Raw genomic sequence first — 17,608 nt, forward strand, 5'->3', positions numbered from 1 at the left:
AAAAAACAGAACAAAACAAGGAAACAAAGTAAAATAAAACAAAACCACCACCAATAAACCAGTGTCATTAGGTAGGTGAAGGGACTCACTGAAAAACTTGATTCAAAAAAAAAACCCCACAAAAACCAAAACCAAAACCAAACAAACAAACAAAAAAAAACCAACCAACATCCAAGGGCATTGCTTTCTACTGAGAAAACTCTAGTTTCAAGACTTCTTTGGATTTTATACTTAGCTGGGAGCCTTTCTATTTCATTTTGTTTTCATTTGAGAATGACAGCATTCTTTATGTTGACCTAGATAAACTCTTCTTTGTTATTCTCTCTAATATTTATTTATTTATTTATTTATTTATTTATTTATTTATTTATGGCAAAATTGGCCCATCTAGAGTGACCACAGGCTACTAACTGAACTACCTTTGCCTCTAAAGTTTAAAGAGATGGGAGATGGTCAAAAATTCTCAAACACATGCCTGTGTGTAATTCCTTTGCATTGCAGCCCTAGTTCCACAATCTGCATGCCAGTTCTTGAAAGGAGAAAGAAAATGAAGGGTTTGGGGTACCATTCAATGACTATCACGATCATTCACCAAGTGATCGAGATAGAAGTTCACAGCAACATTAGGCAGAAGATAAGTTCGTTCTGTGAAGGTCAAAGCAGACTAAGATCAGCTTCTGGAACGTGTGCTTGCCACAGCTCATCAAACACACCTACTGATATTTGCCTTTCTGAAAGGTACCCTTCCATGAAACGTTCAGAAGTTTTACATAATTTCTTTATCAATTCCAAGCTTCTGCTAGTTCATTTTACTCCAATCCTGTTAGGTATCAGGTCAGTTCTTTATACTGGGAGAGCAAGGTCAAATACAGCTTCTGTTATTTCTATTACTAGTATAGTATTTTATTGAGCACTTGTAAGCCAAATACTCTGTTAAATGATTTATACATATTGACCTCACTGAATCTTTACAACCTCACCATGAGGCAGGTGCATTATCATTCCCATTTATAGATAAACAATTTTTTTCCAAGGGCATCCATCAAGCATAGATCAAGGATTTGAAATTAAGCAGTCCCTTTTCCTAACCACTGTGCTTTATTGACTGCATATTGGTATTATTGTGAAGGAGAAGCTCTCCAAAACACCTGAATTTGTCTCTTGAATCCTCTATAAAGACTTAGAGAAACGTCTGGCTGGCCTTCCCAGTTCCAAAGGGTGTTTTTATTTTTATTTTTTCTTGCATGTGACAGAGCCAGGAGTCTGAGTTTTGGCTGCATAAGCAATAAATAACATTATCCAGGAATACATTTATATTAGACACCGACAACAAAGGAGATTACAAAATCAGAATAACCACCTTGCAAACTTATTTTGTTCTTGTGTCCTCCCATTTTAGCAAGCATATGATGACTCGGCAGAAAACGTTTCCTGAAGACGCCAATTAGCATCCTACATCACCCTCGATATTTGTAAAGCACTCCATACGTTTGCAAGTGCTTTCCCATTAAAAAAGAGAGGCCACTTAATCAACAATTGGGTAATTCATTAAATTAGCCCTCATAAAGAGGAATAATTAACAAGCTCTAGGATTCTAGTGTCCGTTTTTTTTTTTAAGTGTAGTGCAGAAAGTAAAATTATTGAATACTTTCTTCTGGGTCAAGAATTAGACAAAATGAATTTTTCTATATTACCATTTCAGAGGAGAGAGGAATGAATCATTCAGAAAGATTTTTTAAATGACTAAAATGGCAACTAAAACTAATGGCTATTCTTCGCTTTTTATACATTGTGTAGCCTTTATTTTGAACATATCCTTCTCTTTACAAGTGAGCAACATGGAAAGTCATTAGGAACTTCTAAGGAAATGATTAAAAATAGTTTTAGTATGGCTGCAAAATGAGCCATTTAAATGACTCTGATGACTACTATATTCCGTGGCAGCAAAATATGATTGCTATTTCAACTACACCTTGAAGTTGATGTCACTTTCTTTTCACATGCCCAATTAGCTGGTGATTTGATTGAGCGTATGTTTGAAGTCTTGAAATAACCAGTTGCTGGAGCAGCTACATTGCTGTTGTTCTGTGGTCCAGCAATGGTAAAAGTGGATGAAGACATAGCATTCCATTGGAGGGTTGACTGTTAGGGCTTTTGATGTCATCCAATCCATTACTTGATGATGACTCTGCACATTTGTTTGTTTGTTTTCACTTGGTTAAAGTAACAATGCCTAAGTGAGAGGGTATAAGCAATTGACTCCAGGACTATAAAACATCTTTCTATTCACTCTCTGGGCCTTGTTAATCTGTTATTATATCTTTCTTTCCACCTCAAGTGTCTCCTATTGTTTTGCCATCATTTTGTCCCATGCCTGTTGCCCACTCGTATTGCTAGCTCCTGAGACAAATGTTTCTATATATTTCAGATATGTTGGCTTTTATCTTCTTTATCTTGCCGTTAACCTGAAATGTACCCTCACCTTCTACCACGAATACCTCTATTTGAATTATATAGGGTCACCGCAGATGTTTTCTTTGTATTGACAGTGAGATGGGCTTCACACTTATCTAAGTATTGAGAGGGTATATGGTGCAAGTTGAGGTCCCTCTCTAGTGGCAGGAACTTTTAAAATAAACTTTCATTTTTTCCCTGGGAGATCCCTTTATTCAAGGAAACTTATTATAATTCAGATTTTCTTGATTCCCTACAGAGCTTCACAAACTCAGAAGTCAGTCCCTGCAGGGAATTTCACTTATAATGGCCTTCATTCGAAAGATCTAATTCTGTTCTCATTCAGTGTGCACATGGGAGAGTGATGGAAGTGCACAAAGAAAGGCAAGTAACCTCTGAAAAAGTTGAGTTTAGATATCATCTGCATCACTCAGGGTGATGGAGGACATTCTATAACTGTGGAAGGGTTTGCAGGAGAGAGAGAGAGAGAGAGAGAGAGAGAGAGAGAGAGAGAGAGAGAATGAGAGACATTAGGTGAGAGTTGAAGAAAGGAAAATAAAGGTGCCTTTTCTCTCTTAAATTTCTGTTTCTTTTTATTTTGTTTTTCTTCCGAGATTGCTGTAACTTTTCTTGCTTGGCTGTTATTATATATGCATTTTAAAAAACAACAGAAAATGCTGAATCTACTCTATGAAAGAATTGGCATGTAGATTTTGAAAAAGATGCTTTATATTTCCACTTCTATACAGTTGTAGTTTATTTGATTGAAGCTTGCAAAAAATTCTAAGGACAATAGAAAATGGCTTTCTCAGTTATGCAGAGAGGGGAAGCCAGCCAGGGAAGCCAGAGGTCTGTATGCTTACGGCAGGTGGTATAATGCTGATGGATGAGACAGAAGGCAAGGGTTTGTCTTTTCTGTTAAGGAAAATGGCCACAAAGAATATCGATTCAAAGTTACTAAAGCCCAAGATGGGTGAAGGGATTTTAAAAGAAAACCTAACTACTTTACTGATTCAAGGTGGTTTTTTTTTTTTTTTTTTTTTTTTTTTAACCATTTGGCCAGGAAGAATTACCTCTTACAAGGAAATTGCAAATGGATTTTGGGAGACATTTTTTTTCTTCTCTTTTAGTTTATTGCTATGGAAAACTCATGGATGATTGATTATTAGAGAGGGTTAAACATAGATCAAACTTCTAGAGGAATCAGATTGTGTCCTATAAAGTTCATGGAAAGTACTTGATTCACAAAAACAAAACAAAACAAAAATAGCCTACAAAACATTTTTAAAAAGTTGTCCACTTATTCTGTGGTCAGGAAATAGTGTTTATGGATCCCATGAGTGCAAACAGATTTTGTAAAGCAATTCTTGTCTCCTTTAAACAATTCCGTATACTTTATGGAACCTTTGAGTTGCACAATCCCTTTGTGGATAAATTGGGAAAAATATGGTGAAAAGTGAGTTTCATACCTATTTTGCATATGACCTACTCACAGAACTATTTTAACACTGTGAGCCTGTTGAAATATTATTTCTCAAAATAATACTTAGTCTTACTACACATTATATAGTGCATTTTTCTTTGAATTGTACTTTGGGAAAAACATTTATCATAGGTCACTGTATTGATTTTGTCTAGCATGAGTCACAGCCCATAAGTGATAGATCAAATGGGTGGCCCATAATCTGCGTAATTGCTGGACTAGATAGATGCCCCACACTTACATCTTGTATGTTTACTACAGATGAAGACATGAAAGACAGTTATAAAATCCATAGTTGATGCAAAGCTGGGAAAGATAGTGAAGATACTAGATTTTAACAGAAGAATACAAAGAAGTGTGCTGAACCAAGCAACAAGGTATAGATGAAGAAGAACACAACACTGCAGCATGCTTCAAATAAAGAATTGTGCCTGTCTGGCAGTGGTGGCGCACGCCTTTAATCCCAGTACTTGGGAGGCAGAGGCAGGTGAATTTCTGAGTTTGAGGCCAGCCTGGTCTACAGAGTGAGTTTCAGGACAGCTAGGGCTACACAGAGAAACCCTGCCTCAAAAAAACCAAAAAACCAAAACAAAACCAAAAAAAAAAAAAAAAAAACCACCAACCACCACCACCAACAACAAAAGAACTGTGTAATACTAGTGAGGAGATAGAGCTAAGAGGCAGGGTCATTTAGTACTATGTACAACATCATGTGTCAAAAGCATGATAACATTAGGGGCTGAAGGGGTGGTTCCTGCTCTTACTGCTTTTGCAGAGGACCTGGGTTTGGGTTCTAGCACCCATACTGGGCAGATAAAACCACTTCTAACTCCAGTTCCAGGGGATCTAAAACTCTTTTCTGTCTTTGTGGGCAGCTACATACACAGGACACATAAATTCATGTAGACATATATATATATATATATACACACACACATAAAATAAATCTTTAAAAGTGTAGCATCATTGTGAAAAACATCAATCCAACCTTAGCTCTGGTTTCCTATTGTGTGCTTTTTGCTCATGAACATATTCCCCATCTGCCTTGGTGGCCACTATAACAGCTATCACTGAGTAGGGGTGGATTTGCTGGGATTCTTAAAATGTATTACTTTATAAACGGAAACTTACTTTGTTTAAAGTAAATATTGTATGTTGAAAACAACCAGAAAAAGGAAGCAACTCAAAGTATGTGCCTTACATGCGATGGAAAATTAGTATTATCTGTGCTCACGTGTCTGCTATTGGGTTGAATTTTGTTGCAGCATTAGGCATTCTTAAAATAGGAAATCTAGCTCTCAGAGTTACCCTTGGTATGACTTCCTGGTCCATTGTACATAAGCACGAAAGGCAAGGACAGAGGAGGAAGACTGAAATGAAGCAATGTAAATGAATATCTGACTCTTTCCAGAATCGATTCATTCCCTGAAGTGAAAAATATGGTTACTTAGAAAGGGAAGTTCTACTTCAGAGTTTGTACTGAGAGTTGTTGAGCTTCACGTTTTACTTAAAAATATATTGATTTTGGGTTAGTGTCTGATTTTACTGCCAAAGCAAATTTCATTTCTTGAGATGATTAGGTTTTATTAAACTATTTCCTAACTGTCAGTAAGCACATATTCTGTGACTAAACAGTATAGTACTCAACCAAGTGGCATTCATCTCTTGTCTAAATAGAAGAATGTTTTATCAACTCCAATTTTGAAAATTGTAAGTTGGAAGGATGTACACCTGTGGCCTGAAGCTTTCTGCCCACAGCCTGATTTTATTACTTTACAATTCAAAGCATACTATATATCCTTCTCACTGACTACTTTCTTATCCATCGAGGGGAGCAATAAAACTAGCCTTTTAAGCATGGCTGGGTTGTGGAGACAAAATGGAACAGTGTCTAACAATAACTCTAACACTGTATGTACACGCCCTTCTCTCTCTCTCTCTCTCTTCACACACACCCACCCCCCCACCCCCCCCACACACAAACACACACTTACACTCACACACTGGAAATTTTCAGTCATAAAGAAGAATGAAGTTCTGTCATTTGTAAGAAAGAGGATGAAACAGAAGATACTCATATGAATAAAATTTAGCTGGACTCAGAAAGACTATATATTTTCTAGATTTTCTATATCTATCTATCTATCTATCTATCTATCTATCTATCTATCTATCTATCTATCTAAGTATCTAGCTGTCTGTCTGTCTGTCTATCTATCTATCTATATGAATGCACTGCAGCTGAACAATAAAGAGGACTAATGAGTGGAAAAAGAAAAAGAGAAGCACAGAGAGTATGGGGGGATATGTATATTGTTAATATATACTTGCATAAAAAGCCTCCTTATGTATCCCAGTCTCATTTAGAGTGAAAATGTAACAATAAAAATTTTAAATTCTCAATAAATGGCGGCAGTTATCCTTAGTACTTCACTAGAGGGCATTATGACCTGTTTGTTATTAAGGACTTGATTTCTGAGGTTCTGCTTTTCTACGAAAGTACAGAAGACAAAGTTACAGAAAAAAAGAAGCCTTCTCTTGCATCATTTCTCAAAATGTGTAGTTATTCTGCTAGCATGTGTAGGACTGACATGCTGGTTTTGAATTGCAGGGAAGAGAAGAAGACAACATGGTTATATTTTTGTGAGACACATTTACGTGAATGCTTGGTTTATCTTTCTTACACCATAAGGTCTGGATGATTTCTATTTAACATTTCCTTGGAAAGTTGCAATAGGCAGGAACCCCATCACATGCTTTGATCATGTATGCTGCTATCTCATAGTCTTAGACACAGTACACACTTCTTAAGCTGCATCCCATCCATTCCTGTCAACACAAACTGTGCAGCTTTGTTGAGATGGTTCTCTCTGCCTTTATCCAGCTGTATATTTTCACTCACTGATATAAGAAGTTGAGCTGTGTGTAAACCCAGCTGGACCACTGTAAGTATTATTAAACAAGTGAGCTTTTGCTCTTGGAAGGTCCTATGAAGCTCCCTACTTAACTTTGTTTTTTTTTTTTTTTTCTAAGTGACAACTGCCCATGTTCTTGAGGAGAAACACGGGTCACAGTTGTCTGAACAGAAGGAATGAGCACCGAGGGTCTAGGCAGCTGAATCATTCTTTCCACTCTTCAATGAGATTGCATTAATTGTACTTCTCTTCTAACTTGATAATTTACTCATACCTAAGAGCTGATATATTTCAAAGCCAAAACCTCTTGCCTATCTAACCCTTGTTCAAAACAGCTTATCATCTTCGTCTATGCAGTCAAATACCTGAAAGAATTATCTATGTCACCTTTTCCCCTCATTGTCTACTCTACCACAGTACGCCAACACTTGCTGACTAGTATATCACTGATCAGAGTCACTAAAGTTGTGATATCAAATGGCTTAAAAAAAAACCCTGTTTTATTCCATGACATCTACTAAACATGAGAGATACAGTTCTTGAAAATCTTGTTTCTTTGGTATTTTTTTTTTGTCTTCTTACCTTCTTGGGTCTTATCTTACTTGATTTTTTTCTTCTTAGCCCTTTTTGTGGTACATACATTCTTTCTTTTACTATTGGAAATTTACTGTTCCCTAGAGTTTTGTTTTAAATCCTTTTCTTTGCATGCTATGCATGCTTCCCAAGAATTCTCACTGGATAACTATGTGGCATTTCTATAGATAAAAGTAAATAGATAGTCATGAATAGAATCTTCATTTCAGACCTTCATCTTTAGACTAATATGTGATTTTCTTCCAGGCCTCTTTGCTTAGAACAGGCATCTCATACTCAGGCTTGCCCCAAATTGAACCCATCATTCAATTTGTGCTCAAATCTGTATCTCTTTTTCTTTGTGTTTCTATCTCAGTAAGCAGCACTGCCCTCCTTGTACTTGCTTACGTTCGAAATTCAGTCAGTCAACACACCTGTGATTTGAGTCCCAAGATTTGACAAATTGATTTTCTCAATTCATATCTTGGTACTTTACATTCAGCTGTTTTTTTTTTTTTTTTTTTTTTTTTTTGTCTTTTTTTTTTATTTGATATAATTTATTTACATTTCAAATGATTTCCCCTTTTCTAGCCCCCCCCCCAACTCCCCGAAAGTCCCGTAAGCCCCCTTCTCTTCCCCTGTCCTCCCTCCCACCCCTTCCCAGTTCCCCGTTCTGGTTTTGCCAAATACTGTTTCACTGAGTCTTTCCAGAACCAGGGACCACTCCTGCTTTCTTCTTGTATCTCATTTGATGTGTGGATTATGTTTTGGGTATTCCAGTTTTCTAGGTTAATAACCACTTATTAGTGAGTGCATACCATGATTCACCTTTTGAGTCTGGGTTACCTCACTTAGTATGATGTTCTCTAGCTCCATCCATTTGCCTAAGAATTTCATGAATTCATTGTTTCTAATGGCTGAATAGTACTCCATTGTGTAGATATACCACATTTTTTGTATCCACTCTTCTGTTGAGGGATACCTGGGTTCTTTCCAGCATCTGGCAATTATAAATAGGGCTGCTATGAACATAGTAGAGCATGTATCCTTATTACATGGTGGGGAATCCTCTGGGTATATGCCCAGGAGTGGTATAGCAGGATCTTCTGGAAGTGAGGTGCCCAGTTTTCGGAGGAACCGCCAGACTGCTTTCCAGAGTGGTTGTACCAATTTGCAACCCCACCAGCAGTGGAGGAGTGTTCCTCTTTCTCCGCACCCTCTCCAACACCTGCTGTCTCCTGAATTTTTAATCTTAGCCATTCTGACTGGTGTAAGATGAAATCTTAGGGTTGTTTTGATTTGCATTTCCCTAATGACTAATGAAGTGGAGCATTTTTTAAGATGCTTCTCCGCCATCCGAAGTTCTTCAGGTGAGAATTCTTTGTTTAACTCTGTACCCCATTTTTTAATAGGGTTGTTCGGTTTTCTGGAGTCTAACTTCTTGAGTTCTTTATATATATTGGATATTAGCCCTCTATCTGATGTAGGATTGGTGAAGATCTTTTCCCAATTTGTTGGTTGCCGATCTGTCCTCTTGACGGTGTCCTTTGCCTTACAGAAACTCTGTAACCTTATGAGGTCCCATTTGTCAATTCTTGCTCTTAGAGCATACGCCATTGGTGTTCTGTTCAGAAACTTTCTCCCTGTACCGATGTCCTCAAGGGTCTTCCCCAGTTTCTTTTCTATTAGCTTCAGAGTGTCTGGCTTTATGTGGAGGTCCTTGATCCATTTGGATTTGAGCTTAGTACGAGGAGACAAGGATGGATCAATTCGCATTCTTCTGCATGCTGACCTCCAGTTGAACCAGCACCATTTGTTGAAAAGGCTATCTTTTTTCCATTGGATGTTTTCAGCCTCTTTGTCGAGGATCAAGTGGCCATAGGTGTGTGGGTTCATTTCTGGATCTTCAATCCTGTTCCATTGATCCTCCTGCCTGTCACTGTACCAATACCATGCAGTTTTTAACACTATTGCTCTGTAGTATTGCTTGAGGTCAGGGATACTGATTCCCCCAGATTTTCTTTTGTTGCTGAGAATAGTTTTAGCTATCCTGGGTTTTTTGTTGTTCCAGATGAATTTGATAATTGCTCTTTCTAACTCTGTGAAGAATTGAGTTGGGATTTTGATGGGTATTGCATTGAATCTGTATAGTGCTTTAGGCAAAATGGCCATTTTAACTATATTGATTCTACCGATCCATGAGCATGGGAGGTTTTCCCATTTTTTGAGGTCTTCTTCCATTTCCTTCTTCAGAGTCTTGAAGTTCTTGCCATACAGATCTTTCGCATGTTTGGTAAGAGTCACCCCAAGATACTTTATACTGTTTGTGGCTATTGTGAAGGGGGTCATTTCCCTAATTTCTTTCTCAGCCTGCTTATCCTTTGAGTATAGGAAGGCCACTGATTTGCTTGAGTTGATTTTGTAACCTGCCACTTTGCTGAAGTTGTTTATCAGCTGTAGGAGCTCTCTAGTGGAGTTCTTTGGGTCACTTAGGTAGACGATCATGTCGTCTGCAAATAATGATAGTTTGACTTCCTCCTTTCCAATTTGTATCCCTTTGACCTCCTTATGTTGTCGAATTGCCCGAGCTAGTACCTCAAGTACAATATTGAAAAGATAAGGAGAAAGGGGGCAGCCTTGTCTGGTCCCTGATTTCAGTGGGATTGCTTCAAGTTTCTCTCCGTTTAGTTTGATGCTGGCTACCGGTTTGCTGTATATTGCTTTTACTATGTTTAGGTATGGGCCTTGAATTCCTGTTCTCTCCAAGACTTTAAGCATGAAAGGATGCTGAATTTTGTCAAATGCTTTTTCAGCATCCAATGAAATGACCATATGATTTTGTTCTTTGAGTTTGTTTATGTAGTGGATTGTATTGATGGATTTCCGTATATTGAACCAACCCTGCATTCCCGGGATAAAGCCTACTTGATCATGGTGGATGATCGTTTTGATGTGTTCTTGGATTCGGTTGGCAAGAATTTTGTTGAGTATTTTTGCATCGATGTTCATAAGGGAAATTGGTCTGAAGTTCTCTTTCTTTGTTGGATCTTTGTGTGGCTTTGGTATCAGCGTAATTGTGGCTTCGTAGAAGGAATTGGGTAGTGTTCCTTCTGTTTCTATTTTGTGGAATAGTTTGAAGAGTATTGGTGTTAACTCTTCTTTGAAGGTCTGGTAGAATTCTGCACTGAAACCATCTGGTCCTGTGCTTTTTTTGGTTGGAAGACTTTCTATGACTGCTTCTATTTCTTTAGGCTTTATGGGACTGTTTAGATGGTCTAGTTGGTCCTGATTTAATTTTGGTATTTGGTATCTGTCAAGGAAATTGTCCATTTCCTCCAGATTCTCCAGTTGTGTTGAGTACAGGCTCTTGTAGTAGGATCTGATGATTTTTTGGATTTCCTCAGTTTCCGTTGTTATGTCTCCCTTTTCATTTCTAAGTTTGTTAATTTGGATACTTTCTCTGTGCCCTTTGGTCAGTCTGGCTAAGGGTTTATCTATCTTGTTGATTTTCTCAAAGAACCAGCTCCTAGTTTTGTTGATTTTTTGTATGGTTCTCTTTGTTTCTACTTGATTGATTTCGGCCCTGAGTTTGATGATTTCCTGCCTTCTACTCCTCCTGGGTGAAATAGCTTCTTTTTGTTCTAGGGCTTTCAGGTGTGTCATTAAGTTGGTAATGTATGCTCTCTCCATTTTCTTTTTGGAGGCACTCAGGGCTATGAGTTTTCCTCTTAGCACTGCTTTCATTGTGTCCCATAGATTTGGGTATGTTGTGTTTTCATTTTCATTGTGTTCTAAAAAGTCTTTAATTTCTTTCTTTATTTCTTCCTTGACCAAGGTGTCATTGAGTAGAGTATTGTTCAATCTCCACGTGTTTGTGGGTTTTCTGTTGTTTCTGTTGCTATTGAAGACCACTTTTATTCCATAGTGATCAGATAGGAGGCATGGGATTAGTTCTATCTTTTTATATTTGTTGAGGTCTGTCTTGTGACCAATTATATGGTCGATTTTGGAGAAGGTACCATGAGGTGCTGAAAAAAAGGTATATTCTTTTGTTTTAGGATAGAATGTTCTATATATATCAGTTAAATCTAATTGGTCCAAAGCTTCAATTAGTTTCATTGTGTCCTTGTTTAGTTTCTGTTTTCCTGATCGGTCCATTGAGGAAAGTGCAGTGTTGAAGTCACCAACAATTATTGTGTTAGGTGCAATGTGTGCTTTGAGTTTTAATAAAGTTTCTTTTATGAAAGAGGGTGCCCTTGCATTTGGAGCATAGATGTTCAGGATTGAGAGTTCTTCTTGTTGTATTTTTCCTTTGACCAGCAAGAAGTGTCCCTCAGAGTCTCTTTTGATGACTTTGGGTTGAAAGTCAATTTTATCTGATATTAAAATGGCTACTCCAGCTTGTTTCCTGAGACCATTTGCTTGTAAAATTGTCTTCCAGCCTTTTACTCTAAGGTAGTGCTTGTCTTTGACCCTTAGGTGTGTTTCCTGTAAGCAGCAAAATGTATGGTCCTGTTTACGTATCCAGTCAGTTAGTCTGTGTCTTTTTATTGGGGCATTGAGTCCATTGATGTTAAGAGATATTAAGGAATAGTGATTGTTACTTCCTATCATTTTTGACGTTATTTTTTAAATTTGATTGCTTAACTTATTTGGGTTTGATGAAAGGTTACTATCTTGCTTTTTTCAGGGTGGAGTTTCCCTCCTTGTATTGGTGTTGTCCTCCTATTATCCTTTTTAGGGCTGGGTTTGTGGATAGATATTGGGTGAACTTGGTTTTGTCGTGAAATATCTTAGTTTCTCCATCTATGGTGATTGAGAGTTTTGCTGGATATAGTAGTTTTGGTTGGCATTTGTGTTCTCTTAGAGTCTGCATGAGATCTGCCCAGGACCTTCTAGCCTTCATAGTCTCAGGTGAAAAGTCTGCTGTGATTCTGATAGGTCTTCCTTTATATGTTACTTGGCCTTTTTCTCTTACTGCCTTTAGTATTCTTTCTTTGTTTAGAACATTTGGTGTTTTGATTATTATGTGACGGGAAGTATTTCTGTTCTGGTCCAGTCTGTTTGGAGTTCTGTAGGCTTCTTGTATATTCATGGGCATCTCTCTCTTTAGGTTAGGGAAGTTTTCTTCCATAATTTTATTGAAGATATTTGCTGGCCCTTTAAGTTGTAAATCTTCACTCTCATCTATGCCTATAATCCTTAGGTTTGGTCTTCTCATTGTGTCCTGGATTTCCTGGATATTTTGGGTTACAAGCTTTTTGCACTTTGCATTTTCTTTAACTGTTGAGTCCATGGTTTCTATGGAATCTTCAGCATCTGAGATTCTTTCTTCTATCTCTTGTATTCTGTTGTTGATATTTGCATCTCTGTCCCCTGATTTCTTCCCAAGGTTTTCTATCTCCAAAGTTGTCTCCCTTTGAGTTTTCTTAGTTGTTTCTACTTCTGATTTTAGATCCTGGATGGTTTTGCTTAGCTCCTTCCCTTGCATGTTTGTGTTTTCCTGTAATTCTTTAAGAGATTTTTGTGTTTCCTCTTTCATGAGCTCAGCCTGTTGACCAAAGTTCTCCTGTATTTCTTTAAGAGATTTTTGTGTTTCGTCTTTCATGACCTCAGCCTGTTGAGCAAAGTTCTCCTGTATTTCTTTAAGTGTTTTTTGCATTTCCTCCTTGTTGGCTTTTGTATTCTCCTGGATTTCTTTCAATGATTTTTGTGTTTCCCTTGCAAGGGCTTCTAACTTTTGATCCATTTTCTCCTCAATGACCTTCATGTGTTCCTGTACCAGCATCATGACCAGTGATTTTAAATCCAAATCTTGTTTTACTGGTGTGATGGGGTATCCAGGACTTGCTGGTAGAGGAGAATTTGGTTCAGATGTTGCCATAATGCCTTGATTTCTGTTAGTGACGTTTCTGCGTTTGCCTTTTGCCATCTAGCTCTCACTGGTGTTACTTGGTCTTGTCAGTGCTGGACTCACCAGTGCAAGCTGCCCCTTCCCCGTTGGCCTCTGGTGCACAGCTTACACTCTGCACTGCCTATAGACAGGGTGCTGTTTTCCAGGCTGTTCATATCCCAAAGCAGGCACCTGAAGGCTCCCGCTGGGGCCCGCAGGATTTATCGGAGCACACCGACTTTTCCCAGCTGGCCGCCCGGAAGCCCCCACTAGCCTCTTGAGGGACCTGGAGATGTGGTGGCCACCCAGGCTGATCTGAAGCGGAGAGATTTGAGCTGGGGGCTTCTGCCTGAGGCCTTGCCCCAGATTGTGTCTGTGGACCAGGTGGAACCCGTGTGCACCCCCAGGGAGCTCCGAAGGTGAATGTTGCTGTGACCTCCCCTGTGCTCCGCTCACTCCGCTGGGCAGCCGATTTCCCCAACCGGGCTGGCGCACACTAGGTTAGCCTTGTCGCCTGGGCCCTGAGTCCAGGCAAACGCCTGGAAGGCCAAGGTCCGAGCAAAGTTCCCCTAGGGCTATGTCTGTTATTTGGGTCCGCCAGGTGACCCGGATGGCGGGCGTGCGCGTCCGCGCTCCGCGAAAGCACCGGGAGAGTCTGTTGTGCTAATAACCTCCTGGGCTGGTTGACGCACAGATGGCCCACCAAGCCGCCCAGTTCTTGGGGTCAGTCCTGTGCCTTTTGGGGCCTAGACCCCCGTTTTGTTAGCCTCAGGCTACGCTTGTTAGCAGTCTCTGCCCTCCCGAGCACTCTGGCTCCTGTAGGCAAAATGGCGGCGCGTGCACCGGCCGGGGCAAAAAAAAAAACTCCTGGCTGGGTTGGCGCCCCGATGGCCACTCGAACAGCCCAGGGCCTGGGTGCAGGCCAACGCCCGTCTGGCTCAGACCCCTGCGGTGTTGGGCCTAGGATTATGTTTGTGTACCTCAGTCTGACTGATCTCTGGAGCCCGGGATCAAGATGGCGGTGAGTCTCTCCTGACTGGCGGGCAGCCGAGTTCTGAAGTGGCTTCCGTGCAGCGAAAGGCTCCGCAGAACCGCAGTTGCTTGCCGCCCGGCTGGTCAGCGAAGGTCAGTGGTCGTGGGCGCAGGGCCTAACTGGACCCTGTGTCGCCTTGGTTCCACTGCTGATGGCCCTTCAGCTGGAGCAGCCACTGCTACCGCCGCCGCCGCCGCCGCCGCCCTCGATAATTGCCTACATTCAGCTGTTAATAGTGCCTGCTTATGCAACTTCAGAAAGATGGGCGGCATCATGACCAGGCTCACTACACTGGTGTGGTACAAAGAACTAGCAGCTCAGCACCTGTGCCGCTTTGAATGATCACAGCGCCTTTGGCTCATATATTTGAATGCTTGGTTCCCTAGTCGGTGGAGTTTGTTTAGGAGTAATTAGGAGGTGTAGTTTGTTGGAGGAGGTGTGTCACTGGGTGTGGGCCTTGAGGTTTCAAAAGCCCAAGCCAATCCTAGGCTTACTCTCTTTGCTTCCTATCTGCAGATGAGGATGTAAGCTCTCACCTGCTGCTCCACAGTACCATACCTGCTTGCCCACGTGTTGCTGTGCTCTCCACTAAGATCATTATGGTCTAACCCTCTGAAACTCATCAGGCTCCCAATTAAATGTTTTTTTTTTTTTTCTGTAAGTACTAGTCATGGTGTTGCCCCAATAGAATAGAAACCAAGAAAACACATCAAAAAGCAGCCTACTTTGTTTAGCACTTTCTTCCCCCGCCCGCCTTGTCCCTCTGCTGCTCTCTTTCTCCCCCTCTGTCCTCTGGACTATGTAGCCCTGGTGGTCTAGAACCTCAGTATACCAGGGTAGCATTGATTTCACAGAGATCTGTCTGCCTTTGCCTTTCAAGTGCTGGAATTAAAGGCACGTGCCACTCTACCTGGCTTGTACACCAGCTTCTGAAAAAGCTGTTTAATCACTGCTGTATTGATATATTCTGTTCCTGTCGTACCTATATCACTCCAACAGCTTTTAAATAGTTTTGTATCCTCAGACAGTTTTTGCTCCACTCTATTCTCTAGTCGATAATCACAAACATTTTCTGGAACTTTTTTTTTTTTTTTGATAGCGGTACTAGATATTAAGTCTAGGACCTTGCATGAGAAGTGGTAAATTTGTCACTGAACAACACTTGTAAGATTTGGATTTATTTTCTTTCCCTTTTAGTTTTAGAGATGAGGGATGCATCTCTGACTGAAACTCACTATGTAGACCAGGGCTTGCCTTGAACTCACAGTGATCTGTCTGCCTTTGCATCCCCAACACTGAGATGAAAGGCATATTGCCATCACGTATGGTGCATTTCCTCTCCTAATGCCGTTCCTTTCTTTCCATTTTCCACTGGATGAAATGAAAGCTCAATTATGCTTATAATCTCCCTCACCATTTCACCCCTAGTTATTATGTCTCTGCTTCAGCTCTACCCAGTCCTTTGGACCATTTTTTCCCCACCATAACTGTATCTGCTGAGTGAGCACAGATCATACTATCTACTGTAAGTCTCAGACAAAAAGGGGTGAGAGAGCTTCTGTAGTATCAATTGTGGTTACAAATTGTCATGATTTCTCTCTATTGAGACAGAAAATTCTCTTTTTCGAATAACTTTTCCACAGAATCACATCAGTTGTTTAGAATTGATTGATCACTGTACTAAGTGTTCTATTTTAAGTTAAAAATAACCCACAAATGAATCACATATATACATCTTTTCTCTCTCCACTCCCCTATATAAATATATTCACACCCTTCCACATTTCTATAAATAATGCTCCTTTTCTTTCGCTTCGGTAAGATCTTGAATCATAGAAAGTTAAACTGTACTAAGCACTTGAACAGCTGATCTACTCACATCTAATAAGAAGGTTGTTAATTTTATCCGTTTTTCCAGGCCTTCCCACTCCTCATTTTATTTTTTAACTTGACTCAGATGATTTCAATTTCTGGAGTAATGCAGGGACAGAAAAAGAGAGATCTCAAGTAGGTGCATCTCTAGCATTTTAAAGAGCACCAATGGAGGTGGGGAGCAGCAGTAGAACTAATGACTAAAGAAACACTGGATAATGTGTTACTTTAATTTTCCTTGTTATCCTTAGATTTATATGCTATGGAAAATGAAGCTACTGGGTTATCTTAATAGTAATTGATGGCACTAGTTGCTTATGTAACAGTGACCCTACATTCATTCCTAATGGGACCCTGATTTCCATTCAAGGATTAAGAAGCAGCGTACTCAGAGAAAATAACTCGTTTCTGGAGAGTCTCAATTCATTCGAAAAATTCCAATTCTCCTTTGTGAGCAAGTAAGTATACTATATATACAAATATACTACTCAGTTCTGGACAATGTGAATGAAGAAAGAAGTCTACTGGCATCTTTGTTTGAGTTTTGGACATTTCACTTTATGAGACGATTAAACCTTATTGTTGAAAATGCTTTTAGACAACCTTGGGTTATTTTTAGCAGAAACCATCCTCCCTGATGTATTAATCAATGTTGAAATTCTCAATATTACTCTAATTACTTTGAAACCACCATTAAAGTTACAGGTCTGTAAAATGTTAGAGCATAACCCCTTCAAAGATTGTCTAGCCTCTTCCCCTTATTAAGCCCATCAACTCTTTTGTCTTACAGAGTAAGAAAAAGTATCCAAACAACGCTGAAATAATATTGTATGTTCTATAATCTCTCTCCATGTCATTTATTTATTGAATTGTGTTAAAAAAATCAGAAGTGTAGGTCCATATGAGTATTACCCTGATTTTTACCTCTTTATTCTCTGGTGGAAATTTTTTTAAAAATACTTTATTTATTCTTTGATAAATTAGTATAGTACATTTCTAGCATATTTTCTCATTCCTCAATTCCTTCCAGCTCCTCCCACCTTCGCACCCATCCATCTTCACATTCTTTCTCTCTTTACCCACCCACCCCCAAGCCACTAAAAACCATAGGGTTTGCCCAAGACTCCTGAGGACAGGGCCAGTATCCCAGCATTTTGCTAAATACATAGAAAACAAATCTGAGAAAGGTATTGCTTTTATTTAAGAAAACTTAAAACATTCCAGAAATAGCTGTTTATATACATACTACTAACATACCCCACTCAAATATTTTTTCAACCGGTTTCTAAAGACCTTGATCATCACTACTTTGCTAAAGTTCATTTGCTGTTGTATACAAAAATAATAAAATTGTGTTGGCAAAATAGATCAGCAAGTTAAGGGAC

At 39.4% G+C, this 17,608-nt stretch overlaps 1 protein-coding gene across 3 annotated transcripts in view; it reads right to left on the reverse strand.

Annotated features, from left to right (window-relative positions):
• Nucleotides 1-17,608, reverse strand: part of Tenm1 (teneurin transmembrane protein 1) — a 576,328-nt gene that overhangs the window by 57,433 nt on the left and 501,287 nt on the right. The window lies entirely within an intron of this gene.

This window comes from Apodemus sylvaticus, chromosome X (genome assembly GCF_947179515.1).
Source record: "Apodemus sylvaticus chromosome X, mApoSyl1.1, whole genome shotgun sequence".
In the NCBI taxonomy this organism is placed as follows: Eukaryota; Metazoa; Chordata; class Mammalia; order Rodentia; family Muridae; genus Apodemus; species Apodemus sylvaticus.